General features: G+C 39.6%; 1 pseudogene; it reads left to right on the forward strand.

The window, feature by feature from the left end:
- Positions 1 to 8,795: 8,795 nt before the first annotated feature.
- Positions 8,796 to 8,901, forward strand: LOC126012648 (uncharacterized; annotated as a pseudogene).
- Positions 8,902 to 13,872: the final 4,971 nt, after the last annotated feature.

A 13,872-nucleotide genomic window follows, 5' to 3' on the forward strand; every position in this document is an offset into this window, starting at 1 on the left:
CCCATTGTGTGGGTGGCTTTTGTATCTTAGGCACTATTTTCTTTGAAATGCAGAAGCTTCTCAGCTTAAAATAGTCCCATCTGTTTATCTCTGCTTCCACTTGTTTGGAGAGTGCTATTTCCTCCTTGAAGATGCTTTTAGTCTCAATATCATGGAGTGATTTACCTACGTGTTGTTTTATATACCTTATGGTTTCAGGCCTGTTATCAAGGTCTTTAATCCATTTGGATTTGATCTTTGTACATTGTGTTAGATGGGGATCTGAGGGCCCAGAGAGATAGCACAGGGGTTTTTGCCTTGCAAGCAGCGGATCCAGGATCAAAGGTGGTTGGTTCGAATCCTGGTGTCGCATATGGTCCCCCGTGCCTGCCAGAAGCTATTTCTGAGCAGACAGCCAAGAGTAACCCCTGAGCACTGCCGGGTGTGGCCCAAAAACCAAAAAAAAAGGATGAGTATCTGAGTTTACTTTTTTGCAAGTGGCAAACCAGTTGTGCCAACACCACTTGTTGAAGAGGCTTTCCTTGCTCCATTTTGGATTTCTTGCTCCTTTATCAAAGATTAGTTGTGTATGTCTGGGGAACATTCTCCAAATACTCTAGTCTATTCCACTGATCTGAGGATCTGTTTTTATTTCAATACTATGCTGTTTTGATAACTCTTGCTTTGCTATACAGTTTAAAATTGGAGGAAAAAATGTCACCCATATTACTTTTTCCAAGGATTGTTTTAACTACTTCTGGGTGTTTGTTGTTCCAAATGAATTTCAGGAGTGTTTGATCCACTTCTTTGAAGAATATCGTTGGTATCCTTAGAGGGATTGCATTAAATCTGTACAATGTTTTGGGGAGTATTACCATTTTAATGGTATTAATCCTGCCAATCCATGAGCAAGGTATGTGTCTCCATTTCCTTGTGTCCTCTCTTATTTCTTGAAGCAAGCTTTTGTAGTTTTCTTTGTATAGGTATTTCACCTCTTTAGTTAAGTTGACTCCAAGATATTTGAGTTTATGGGGTACAAACCCTGTTGGAGAGGCTTTCCATGGAAGTTCAATTCATCTACTGAGTTTTTCAGACCTGTTATTTCAGTTTGAAGTTTTCTGATTTCTATCTTCATATACTTTTGATTTTTATTTGTGTTCCATTCAACTCAATCTATGCTTTCTTTGAGTTATACAAACATCCTCTATATCAGTGGTCCTCAAACTATGGCCCACGAGCCACATATTGTATTTGTATCTGTTTTGTTTCTTCATTGATGAAGCCTCATCCCTCCTTTCTTCCTAGGTAACTTGACCTTACCTGCAAGACCCCACCCATTTCTGGGAGGGGTCTTGGAAAAGGTAGATAAAGCCTTGGACCCAGGGAATTGGCATCTCTGCCCTTTTGGTCTTTGGCCAGCATGGAGGTCAACGGGAGAATGGCTGACAGGAGTTAAGATGCAGGGCTAGCTAAGAATGACTGAATGCTTGTAAGGTTATGATAGAGGCCACACATGTGGTGGATAGGGTATGAATAAAGTTGATGCTTCCTGATGCCTGTCTCTGGATGAGTCTGATTCCACCGTTCACCTAAACCTGGGACCCGCCAGCTGGATGGGGGTTGCGGAGCCACGTGGCCTGGGATGGCAGAGAAAAATCCCTCCATCCATCTTTATCCACCCTTCACCATCCACCACCATCTTTAATTATTTAATGCAACATCTGGCGCCTACAATTGCAAAATAAGATATATGCAGTGTGCGCAAGAATTCGTTCATAAGTTTTGGTTTTTACCATAGTCAGACCCTCCAATGGTCTGAGGGACAGTGAAACTGGCCCCCTGTTTAAAAAGTTGAGGACCCCCTGCTCTATATTTCTTCTCTAAAATCCCATATCTAAGAAACTAGGATGGTTTGCCATTATTATGGGTCATCACAGTTGCCATCTTCATCTTTATGCCTGGTGTTTGACCTGAGTTATTTCCAAATTGTCACACTTGTATTTGTGGATTTTTTTTTACTTGTTGCATTGGTATTCATTGGCTAGAAGATGCGCACAAGCTATGAAAAAAAGCAGAGTAGCACTCTCTTCTGGCTCCCCCTTTTTTAGGGGGATGGCTCACCTCTGAAGAAGATAAACCCTCAGGAAGAAGAACGGCACAGAGGATCAAAATGCCAGGTCACAGCACAGCAGAGAGAAGGCACAAGATGTCCTGCCTTGCTTCTGTTTACACAGCAGAAATTTAGCTCCACTATCTGTGGGTGAGACAGCTCACCTCTGAAGAACACAAGCGCCTCCGGGAAGAATGGTACAGAGGATCAAAAATCATAGGCTGCAGGACAGCAGAGATGGCTCAAGGTGTCTGCCCGTGCTTCTGTTAAACAGCAAAAATCGCTCCCCTTAAAGTCATTTCCTGAGGATTTACCAAGCTAGATGATGTTGCTTGAGCTTTCTGTCTTATTGTTTTCATTCATTGAACTTGACTGGCTTCTACATAATTTCCCCGTTGATATTCTAGTAGTCTCTGCTTTGCTGGGATGAGTCTTTATATTTAGACCTGGAAGAGTCTAAGGATTAGATTGGCAATTGCTCTTCTCCTTTTCTGTCACCTAATGACAGGAAATAGAAAGAAAATAGAACACTTATTAATGTGTAATATGCTGAATAGACTGTCACTTGACTGCATTTTTTGGCCACATAATTCAGGAGCTGTGATGTAGGCCCATTATATATGGTAGAGGTCAGATGTGGAGGGCTGCTAGACCCTAGCAATAAGGGGGTTATCTCTGCCTCCTATTTTGAGTAGTCTAGTGTTCTTCCAGCCAGAGCTTTAATTCACCTGAAAGGATGAAACACTAGCAGACAACATCATACTATTTTAAAATTTACTACTTTGGTTGCTTATATAAAATATCTTCTTTTTCTTGTAGGACCCCAATCCAGTGCTCAAGGGAGATCTGGTGGTTTCACTTTGGTGTTTGTCAGACAGCTGGGTTGATAGTATACAGTGTTAATGCTTGAGGATGCTCCTTGAGCCCATGCAATGTTAAGGATCACCAGGGACACCCTGGCAGTACTTAGGGGACTCCAGGGCCACATGGAGATACTTGGGGGCGTCAGAGATAATACCTTGGTTATACCTGGAAGAATATGTGGCACTGTGAATTGAACCTGAGTCAAGCGCATGCTAAGCATGTAACCTAACTACTGTACTATCTCCTGATCCCACAAATCTTGATAACTTCATTCACCTTTATACCATTGATGTCACACATTGCATTTTTATATAATATATTAATATTAACAGATACTTATAGTTTTAAAAAATTATGTGCATTGTTTCAATTATGTGCATATATAAATTCTATGGATCTGTACAATAGTACATTTTACAATATTAGTCTATATTTGTACTTTTACTGGAAATCATTATGTTTTTGAATGGCTTTATATTGATATATATTATTGTTTTGTTTCCACTTGACGGACTGCCTTTAGCATTAGAGCAAGTAGAGTGATAATGAATTTCTTCTTTTTTGGAGAAAAGCTTGATTTTTCCCTCTATTTGAAAGACAGTTTTTGCTATATTATTCAATATACTTCATTTGAGTATCTTTTTCTTTTTGTTTTATCAGTTTAATATATCATCCTATTCCCTTCTGAACTGTAAGATAGCCATTTCTGTTGAGAAACTCCACAATAAGTTTAATGAGGCTCCCTTTTATGTGATGAATTTCTTTTGCTGTCTTTTGTTTTTTGTTTTGTTTTGTTTTTTTAGTTTTGGGGCCACACTCGGCGATGCTCAGGGGTTACTCCTGGCTATCTGCTCAGAAATAGCTCCTGGCAGGCACAGGGGACCATATGGGATGCCGGGAATCGAACCAATCACCTTAGGTCCTGGATTGGCTGCTTGTAAGGCAAACATTGCTGTGCTATCTCTCCAGCCCCATACTTTTGCTGTCTTAAAGACTCTCCTTATTTGTGTTTGTTTGTTTGATTTGCCAAACCTAGGTATATTTTAGTTCATAATGATTTGGACTGCTGGGTTTTATAAAAAATAAAAGGTATATTTTGATTATACTTATTCTAAAATAACCATTATTTGTGATGCATTAAATATTCATCTTAGAGTTTCTGACTTTTCCTTTGATTTCTGTTATTACTGATACCAAAGCTAAGTATCTACTTTTTTATTTTTTTATTGAGACCATTGTGAATTAAAAGTCCTTTATAGTTGTATTTCAGGCATACAGTGATAGCGAATTAGGGCCATTTCCTCCACCAGTGTTAACCTCCCTCCACCATAGTTCCAAGCATGCATCCTATACCTCCACCCTTAGCCCCTTGAACAACTAGTGTAATAGGTCCATGTTGTGCTTAGCTTGTTATAATTTGTTTTCCTTGATTCTATTGGCATTGGCTTTGGGTTGGGTATTTAGATCTGACCATTTTTTCCCCACTCAATGCTCCTGAGATCACTTGACCCCTGGGTCCCATCCACTTTATTTTTTCTCAATTTATATGAAGACATAGAAATATGAGGTAAAGCAAAGTAACTCATATCCCAAGGTTCTATGGAAAAGGCAGGATCCCCTATCTAGAAGATATAAATAAAATTAAAGAAAAGATGGGTTAGGTGTGGCAGGGTTTTTTCTTTTTTCATAGGTGTAGTAAACATTGGGGAAATTAGAAAGGAAATATCCTTGGCCTAAGAAACAGGTTGTCTCTACCCATGAAGCATACTGTCATAAGATTGACTACAGGCTCTAGGCATACTGATTGTCCAACTCCAAAGTCTTTCTTAAATGGTCCCAGGAAAAGTTCTACTCAGGTACCGTTGTCACAGTCAGGCTTCTATAATTATAGATCTTGTTTTTTGCACAGATCCTATATCAAAGCCAGGGTGCTACAGAGTGTCTTCTCATTTCATCCCACCATTAAGTGGCAAGGCAGGGAAGCCTGCCCTTAGAGCAAGTTGTTGCTATTTTCTTGTTATCAGGGTGTTTTTTGAACCTACCCTGGAGCAAGTTGATGCTAGGTGGCATTAGGGTCTCCCCCCAGAGGGAGTTTGAAACCTCCTAGGTGCAGAAAACTGTGCAGGTTCCAAGGATGGGATCTGACTTTCAGGGTTGGACAATAAATGTCCAATTAATTGAGACCTAAGTTAAATCCCCATGACAAATGTTCAGGGTAAAAGGTATTCCTGCACTATAAAATTTATGGGTTCTTGGCACCAGAATGATAGCCTAGCGGTAGGGCATTTGCCTTTCAAGCGCTGACCCAGGACGGTGACCCAGGACGGACCTGGGTTTGATCCCTGGCGTCCCATATGGTCCTCCAAAGCCAGGGGCAATTTCTGAGCACATAGCCAGGAGTAACCTCTGAGTGTCACCAGGTGTAGCCCAAAAACCAAAAAATAAATTATGAGTTCTTATCCCTATTAGATAAGAAATTCTTTCTTTATGTAATATTTCCCCATTTTAGTTTTCTATACAAAAAGGAACAATGCCAAATGATACCCCTGGTGCATATGGAGGTTAAAAAAAAAAAGAAAAGCTGGGGCCGGTGAGGTGACACTAGAGGTAAGGTGTCTGCCTTGCAAGCGCTAGCCAAGGAAGGACTGCGGTTCGATCCCCCAGTGTCCCATATGGTTCCCCCAAGCCAGGGGCAATTTCTGAGTGCTTAGCCAAGAGTAACCCCCAAGCATCAAACGGGTGTGGCCTCAAAAACAAAAATGAAAACAAAAACAAAAATGAAAACAAAAACAAAAATGAAAACAAAAACAAAAAGCTAAACAATCTCTATAACCTGGTTTTAACTTTACCTCAGATCCCAAAGAAGACTTTTCTACTGGAATTTTCTATTAAGCAAGTACAAAAAAAGGATGAGGGAAACTACCTCTATCTATGGAAATAAACACAAAGAATTACAGCTATTAAGGAGATATGTCTACAGAAATATAAAAACAAAATATAGATATCCCCTTTGAGTCTTTTAAGATAGTCTGGGGAGGGAGGATAAAATCCAGAACACAGTTTCATCCCTCTTCATAGTCTTGCGAAATCTGAGAAATTATTCATAGAAGTCAGCAATCAGGTAGAGTCCTCAAGCTGAGAGTTTCTCCAGAGTGAATCCAGTAGCAAGCAATAGTCTATAGTGGTGGTAGTGGTTGAGGGGAGAGTCTCATAGGATGAGTCAGCAGGCGCAGGGGCAAGACATGGCAGGCTGGGAGGATGTCCTTTCACTTTGGGAGCCGGCTGGCAGCTTATTGGGGTAGGGGTAAGGCTCTGGTTCATGAGGGGTTAAGAACTGAGGGTAAAGAGAGTTAGATGGGGAGAGATAATAGATTAAGGGTGAAGGGGTAAGAGGATAGAAGAGAATTTATAAGGTGGTAGGCAGAAAGGAGAAAGGGCGGAATTATATATAACAGGGACTATATATACAAATAGGGAAGGATTAGGTATAATATAGATTAGGCAGACACAGGGGATTCCACTACATACCTACACACACATCCCATATAGATAGACTTTGGAGATCTATTTGTAGTTTTCAGTTGAAGGACTGTCCCTTATTTAATGGATCAGAACACATTAAAACTATGGGGCCGGCACATTGGAGGGAAAGATTTTCCAATTTCTAGGTACTTCATCAATGGTAAAGGTCAACTTTGCTAAATAAAAGCTTCCGGGGTTAGATTGTGCATGGAACATTTTAATAACTTTTTTTTTGTTTGTTTTGTTTTTTTGGCCACACCTGGTGATACTCAGGGGTTACTCTTGGCTATGCACTCAGAAATCACCCCTGGCATTGAGGGACCATATGGGACAGGAATCGAACCAAGGTCCTTTCTAGGATCAGCCACGTGCAAGGCAAATGCCCTACCACTGTGCAATTGCTCTAGCCCCTCATGGAGCATTTTAGAACAAGCATAACTTTTACATCTAGAGTACCAAACAATATGGTAGTGAGCACTGTAAGATGAGTTTACCTACCATTTCTTGAGCATCTAGGCTACTAGATTTCCTGAAAAGCAAACTTTCCTGAAAAGCAAAGTGACAACATGGGCATTATGAAATATCTGCTTTCTTATTATTACAATCTGTACTCATCATCTATTTATGGTATATTTTTAGTGTTATGTTATTTTTAACAGCATAATATTATTTAAAACATACATTTTTTTAAACATACATTTTTTTTTTTGGTTTTTGGCCACACCCGGTGACGCTCAGGGGTTACTCATGGCTATGCGCTCAGAAGTCACTCCTGGCTTGGGGGACCATATGGGACGCCGGGGGGGATCAAACTGTGGTCCATCCAAGGCTAGCGCAGGCAAGGCAGGCACCTTACCTCTAGCGCCACCGTTCGGCCCCAATATTATTTAAAAATATAATCTGGGGGCTGGAGCAGTGGCGCAAGCCATAAGGCGTCTGCCTTGCCCGCGCTAGCCTAGGACGAACTGTGGTTCCATCCCCTGGCGTCCCATATAGTTCCCCAAGCCAGGAGCGATTTCTGAGTGCATAGCCAAGAGTAACCCCTGAGCGTAACTGGGTGTAGCCCCCAAAACAAACTATATATATATATATATTTATATATTTATATATAATCTGATGAGATTTTACAATAGGAGAATGGAGAGAAGAAAGTTGATATTAGAAACCCATCTAGTACGGTTTGATCCAAAGTGGAGAGTGATCTCCCTTGCCATCCACCAAACTTCATGAGCATCCTCTAGCCAAAACCTCCAGAACAAAGGAAAAGGGACTCAATATATACCAAGATGATATACTGAGTATGCCACAGTTGGCCCAACATGAAGAGAAGGTGTGACAATATTACCCTGTCTTCTATCACCCACCAGGTCGAACAAGCATCCCTATCCAGAACCTCCAGAACAAGGGAGAGGGGTGACTTTAATAAGAAACTAGAAGCTCTATGCTTATGTACTGCTTGTCTGACAGTCTAATTAAAACACATACACACCCATTGCTCTTTAGATCCTGTGTGGGCTTCACCTATTATTTGTGTCTCTAGAAGAGTGCAGTAGAAAACTGATGTTGAGAATGCTTTTCAATGGGGGGAGGGATGTAGGGTAAGTTATGCCCAAACACAGTACTTGAAGCAGATCTCATTTGTCCTTCACATAAATGTGCAGAACCAGGAACAAAAGGAAAATGGAGGAATTCATTCACACCAAAAGACAGTGACAACAGTTCAGGGAGATCTTCAAAAAAAGTCCATCAGATCATCGTAAACTGTCTGAAGATGTGAGAATAATAATTCTCTCGAAGTTCAATAATCCTAAATAATTATTTGAACATATAATTAATATGCTTGAAGAAAGTTGGTTGAGAAAAATGAAAGAATCAATTCAAGTATAAATGAAGTAAGCATATCTCAATAACAGAATGGAAGGAACCAAAGTTTGAATCAGTGACCTTGAAGATGTACATTAGTTCATCATAGAAAAGAAGTTATAGAAAACAGAATGAAGAAATAAAGTCTAAGAGATATTTTAGACTCACTCAGAAGAACAACCTCAGAGTCATAGATATTTATTTCACAAGGAGCAGAAAAATAAAAGGGAAGAACAATTGAAGAAATAAGCTGGCTCTTCCCCAATCTGTAGAGGGACAGTTACGCTTAGGAACCAAAAGAGTACCAAACAAAATAAAACCAAACTGGCCTGTACTCTAGACTGTATGGGGTGGGGAGAAAGGACACTTGGGATATTTGTGATGGGAATGTTGCACTGGTCAAGGTTTTATATATATATATATATATATATATATATATATAAAAGAAAAAAGAAAAGGCCTCCCAATGTTTATCACAGGTTGACTGTATAGAAAGAGGAGGTACAGTAAATGGTCCCCATATACACCTTTGCCTGGTCTGAATTGTGAATGGGGGGACAAAAAAAAAACCAAATAAAACCAAGCCGAACAAACATCAGATATAATCAAAATGGTCATAACTAAGAGGTATTCTAAAAGTAGTAAAAAATAAGATTTAATACGTAAGATTCTTATCTGATTTCTCATGTAATACTCTATAAGAAAGAAGGGATAGGAATGATATATTTAAAGCACTGAGTGAAAATAACTTCCAGTCAACTTTCTACTCATATCCTGCAAGGTTATCACTTAGATTTACTAGAGGGATAAAAAATTTTCTTAGATAAACAATAGTTAAGGTCATTTGTCAGGACTAAACTAGCTCTGCAGGAACATTGAAAGTCCTACCAAAAAATAAAGTTTAAGTGGCAAAAAAACACTTCACCAAAATGCTCATTAAAAATTTGCAAAAATTTTTATCAGTAATTTTTATAAGTTCCATGGACTAAAATCTCCCTTCAAAGGAAACTTTCTGCTTCCTACAGGGACACACTTAAAATTATACTATAAACACAGGCTTACAGTGAAAGGTTGAAAAATAATCGTACAACTTAATGACATAGAGATCAAGAAAACAAAAATATAAACAAAGCAAGAAGCTGGATTTTAAAAAGAATACACAAGAAAAAAATTTTAAAAAAAAGAATACACAAGATTGGTATACACTTTTTCATTGAAGTAAAAGATATAAAGCTCAAATAAATCAAACAAACAGTGAAAGGTGAAAACCTAAAAGTTCCTTCAGAAATACAAATGATTATGAGATTCCTATGAACAATTTTATGTCACTAAGCTGGAGAACCTAGAAGAAATAAATATTTTAGAATCATATAATCTTTCTTTTTAGTTAGTTAGTTAGTTAATTAGTTTTTGGGCCACACCAATGATGCTCAGGGGTTACTCCTGGCTATGAGCTCAGAAATCACTCCTGGCTTTGGGGGACCACATGGAACACCAGGGAATCAAACCACAGTCAGTCCTAGGCTAGTGCTTGCAAGGCAGATGCCTTACCCCTAGCGCCACTGCTCCGGCCCCTTTAAGTTTTTCTTTTCTTTTCTTTTTCCTTTTTTTTGTTTTTTGTTTTTTGTTTTTGGACCATACCCAGTGACACTCAGGGGTTACTCCTGGCTATGCACTCAAATCGCTCCTGACTTGGGGGACTATATGGGATGTCAGGGGATCTAACTGCAGTCCATCCTAGGCTAGTGCATGCAATGTAGATGCCTTACCGCTTGCACCAATGTTCTGGCCCCGAGAATCATATAATCTTTCAAAATTTAATCAAGTGGAAGTAGAAAACGTGAACGGGCCAATCACAGGTAATACAATTAGAACAATAACTTAAAATTTCCCAAAAACAAGAGTGTAGGTTCAGAAGGGGTCACTAGACAGGTCTACCAAACTTTCAAAGAAGACATATTCAATTTAAGATCCTTTAAAAAATTGAGAAACAGTATTTCTTCCCTTCAGATTTACTGTCTAAAACAAATTCTATCTCTCTGAGACTTGAGTAATGGGATGGGAGAAGAGAATTAGGAAGGATTTTGCTTGAGCAAAGTTGTTTCAAGAGCTTTTCTCATGTGGAAATAATGAATGGCCAGACTAAGGGACACCTCTCATCTTGATTTTCTTGCTAGCTGATGCTGCTATAACATTAAGAGCTTACTCAGATCCTTATTATTTGAATTTTATTAATCTGTGTAATTTGGATGAAAACAACTCTGTGTGTTTATTCCTATCTCCACTTCTTTCTATTAGAACAAATTCTTCTTTCTCTAGAACAAATGTCACAGAATTGATACCTTTATTTATCATCTTAAGAGCAACATTTGGACTGGGAAAGGAGAAGGTAGAGATTTGGCAAAATGAGACTGAGCCTTGAGCCAAAAACCAAGATGGAGTAATTTATTAAGGAGAGAATCTTATCTGGGAGTGCTCAGGGCTTACTCCTGGCTCTGTGCTCAGAGATTAATCCGGGCTGTATTTTAATCCGGTCTGTATTCAGGGACTATATAGGGTTCGGGTAATTGAACCTGGCTTGGTCGCATGCAATTGCTGTACTGTCTCTTGGGCCTCTTAAGCCCAGATGTTTGCTAAAATGAAAGGTTTCTTTGAATATCATGAGTAGATCACATAATAGCAGGGAGTTAGCAGACAGGATGAAGAATAGACAGTGAATTTGAGTCTGAGTGTAGGAGTGTTATTGAATGTGGAGGTGAGAGTTTTCAAGAATGATGTGTGTTCAAGAAACACTCATCCAGGGTAAAGCAGAAATGAAAGGGAGCTGAGAGATCCCAGAAATCTACATTCCTTGGCCCCAAACAGGAAGAGTATTTTAAGACTCATCAGTTGAAAAGCACTTGGAACAAAACTATTAATTTTGATCTTTTGGATCAAGTGGAGAGATATAGAGACCAAGGAATGATGATAATACGCTTTGAAGTTTGAGTATTAAAAACAGGAAATGAATGGTCTTCATTATGATTAATACATGAAACTGAAAGCTAATGGATTGGCACCTCTCTAAATGTTTGGTGGATTTTTGTAAACTACCACAAGCCTGGACAGAAAGCAGCTTTGATTGAGACTTAGAATAGTCATCAGAATTACAGAAATGGATGGACGGAGCAAGTCTGGATCCCACAAGCCTCCCTGAAAACAGCATCCCAGTATCTTCTCTTATCTGTCAACAGCCCAGGTGTTGGCAGCAGCAGAACTAAGACAACAAACCCAAGGGATTGAGCGCGTTCACTTCCCACAGTCTTTGACTCATAGAATTATGAGCTCTACCATCCCCTCTCAGATGACTAAGGCATTTTTATTTTTAGAAATAAATGCACTTTATTGAAGAAGCATATGTTTTTAATGACTGATAATTAAAAGTATATATCTTTATTATAGAGGATAAATACTAAACTCATTAGTATCAATTAAGCTACTTTTCAGTCCCTGGCCTTACATCGCACATCTTGAATGATACTTAACCCTTAATGTCATTCTTTCATTTTTGTCCCTGAGTGGCTTGTTTTATTTTTTTTAAAATAAAATCACATTTTGGGTTGAAGAGATAGTACAATGTGTCAGGCACTTGTCTTGCACATGGCCAACTTGGGTTTTATCCCTGGTACCACTTGGGTCCTCTGAACGCCACCAGAAGAAATCTCTGAGTAAAGAGCCAGTACTTAGCTCGAAGTAGAGCCGAGTATGCATTTTTGTAACCTGCCACAGCCTGAAATCTACTTTTGGTCCAAAACCAAAAGATAAACAAACAAACTCCCAAACAACTCTACACTTTATTTGAACTTTTTTTCCCTCAGAAAATCTATTTGTTTTGTCACTACAATTCTAAAATCCTTAACCTTATTTATTTTTAATTTAATACATATTTAAACATTATGGCTTACAAAGTTGTTCATAACACAGATGTTTTGGCCATTTAGTGCTCTAATACTAATCCTACCACCAGTGTAATCTTTCCTCTACATTGTCCCTCTGAGCCTGCCCCTTAATAAGCACAAAATAAATTTTTGTAGGGTAGGAGTGATGGCACAGCAGTAGAGTGTTTGCCTTGCACACGCTAACCTAGAACAGACCACGGTTTGATCCCCCCCAGCATCCCATATGGTCCCCCAAACCAGGAGCGATTTCTGAGCGCAGAGCCAGGAGTAAGCCCTGAGCGTCACCGGGTGTGGCCCCAAACCAAAAAGAAATAATTTATTGTATATTGCTTATTACAACTAATAGCTAATGACATTTTTGAAAAATATTTAGTAAGAGAAAATTTGTGAAAATAGTTAAATCTTGGGGCCAGAGAGAGAGAGAGCATGGAGGTAGGGCGTTTGCATTACAACCAGAAGGACGGTGGTTCAAATCACGGCATCCCATATGGTCCCCTGTGCCTGCCAGGGCGATTTCTGAGCCCAGAGCCATAAGTAACCTCTGGGTTACATTGCTGGGTGTGACCCAAAAACCAAAATAAAAAAAAATAGTTATATCTCACAATGAGGTCATTAAGTATTTTTCTGAGGGTTTACTAATGCTGTGTATTGTTTAAGCTGTCTGTGGTTTTTATTATTATTGTTGTTGTTGTTGTTGTTGTTGTTGTTTATTGAGCTTAGTGAGCTTCTATACTACTTTCCAATTTAACTTGGTTGATCCTAGAACTCCAGGATCTGTAGACCAGTGGCTGATTTTACATGGTGGTAGATGTAGGATATGGATCATGCTGCTGGGACTGCAGGCAGTATGGGGTAGAGGTTGGGGCCGGGGGGGGGGGGGGGGGAGGTGCCAGTCTCAATCCTGAGCCTCAGTCCTTAGGCTGCTCAGGATTCTGAGAAAATTCCAGAGTTTTCAGCCCCCAAATTGGTGTACCTGGAATTTTAGTTGGTTTGGCACTTCTGTAGAGAACAGTCATGAAGCAGTGAAGTTTGGCTTTGGACATGATGGCAGCTGTGGGTTGTGGGTGTGCCTACAGGGATTTTGGCAAGGGGGAGGGGGATTTGGGCTGCCCGTCCTCACAAGGCTGTCCCAGAGTTTTCAGCCAGTGTACCCGTGGATCTTAGCATCTTGGCTTACATCTCTTCTGAAATTAATTGTGAATCTATGAAACTGGGCCAAGTTTACATGGCAGTGGCTGTGGAATGTCTAAAAGCCTTAACTTTATATTATCATAACTTTCACACTTTACATAGCAGGAACAGGATCCTGGTAAGCCTGACTTTCTTGCCACCATGGGTGACAGAATGTGGAAGCAGACTACAGCAATATATAGTTAATGCATCTGAGGAACTCAGGATCAAGTACCGAAGGCATTATTACAAACTTTTTATGTGAAAAACAGTGTTTAGTCCTTCTTGCTCTTTCTGAAGCCTGTGCTACACAGAAACTTTTGTACTGCTTTTGCTCTGACCATATATAATATCCCCTCACAAAGCCGAGGTGTGGTTTTTCTAGGGCCAGCCAGTTGCCACAGGTCACTCTTAACCTATTTTGTT

Source organism: Suncus etruscus, chromosome 6, assembly GCF_024139225.1.
Source record: "Suncus etruscus isolate mSunEtr1 chromosome 6, mSunEtr1.pri.cur, whole genome shotgun sequence".
Taxonomy (NCBI): domain Eukaryota; kingdom Metazoa; phylum Chordata; class Mammalia; order Eulipotyphla; family Soricidae; genus Suncus; species Suncus etruscus.